The sequence below is a fragment of the Geospiza fortis genome, unplaced genomic scaffold (assembly GCF_000277835.1).
Source record: "Geospiza fortis unplaced genomic scaffold, GeoFor_1.0 scaffold213, whole genome shotgun sequence".
Lineage (NCBI taxonomy): Eukaryota > Metazoa > Chordata > Aves > Passeriformes > Thraupidae > Geospiza > Geospiza fortis.
This window is the reverse complement of record NW_005054399.1, coordinates 1,635,829-1,636,877: the sequence shown is the minus strand read 5'-3', so window position 1 is coordinate 1,636,877 and position 1,049 is coordinate 1,635,829. Positions and strand designations below refer to the sequence as shown.

Sequence of the window (1,049 nt, the reverse complement as noted above, 5' to 3'; positions counted from 1 at the left end):
TTCTCTGTTCCTGTTGGGATGACAGGAAGGCTACAGGCTTTTTCCTTCCCCCTCTCCTAAACCCCCCCAGAGCATCCTCCATGTTACCTCACGCCTTTGGCTGCATCCCAAACACATCCATGGGCAACCACACAGCCCAGGCTCCCCCCAAAACGCTCTGCCTGCCCCCTCTGCTGCTGCCAAGCCCAGCCTTCCCCTTGGACGCGCCCCAAATCTCAGGCTCCCCGTGGGCACAGGGGGCTGGGTGCACCCCCGTGTCCTGGAGCATCACTGTGCCACCCTCCATCCCTCTGCGAGGGAAACCTGAGATTTTTGTGCCCCTGATGGGCGAGTCCCTGTGCCTGGGACCGGGATTCATCCCTCCCTGCCCTGCCCTGCGTGAGAGCCAGGACCTCCAGGGAACTCGATCCCGATTGTTCCGGCAGGAGGGGACAATGGTGACTCGGGACATTGTTCGGTGAATGAATCACCCTTTGTCCCACCGGGAAGGGCCCGACAGCCTCGGCACGACCCAGGGCTCCTCCTCATCCAAAGGGACGAGCAGAGCCCGGGCTCCACACTCTGGGGTCCCCTCTGCAGGGAAGGAGGCTCCCCTGCTCCCCAGGGCACAGCTGCAAGGGCTGGGGTGAGGAGAAACCCCTTCCAGGCTCTGCCCCTCATGCCAGCTCCCAGCCCTGCTCCATCCCTGTCCTGCCACTCCAGCTCACCCCAATCCATGCCAGGGCTGCTCTCCCCCACCCTGGCACAGAGCTGGGGGACATCAAATATTTATCCCAGCCCCAAAGAGCAGGCAGGGAGGGGATCGGGTTTCTGAGCTCACCAGCTCACCCCGAGCTGCTTTGTGTGTGCCAGGCCCTGGGCCAAGCCCATCAATAAATAACAGGACCCCTGGATGTGACACCAGCCCGGCAGTGCCACCCGCGCCCGGCGCCCGGCCCGGCCCCACGCTGCTCCCAGCATTAAACTTTCAGCTGCTGGGGCCAGGCACAGCTCCCACTGCCTGGGCAGCAATTCCTCATGGGGCTGGAAGGCAGGAGAGTGCTCTGCTC

At 63.6% G+C, this 1,049-nt stretch overlaps 1 protein-coding gene across 1 annotated transcript in view; it reads right to left on the bottom strand.

The window, feature by feature from the left end:
- Positions 1 to 1,049, bottom strand: part of SLC9A3R2 (SLC9A3 regulator 2) — a 31,278-nt gene that overhangs the window by 5,670 nt on the left and 24,559 nt on the right. The gene's annotated exons all lie outside the window — the stretch shown is intronic.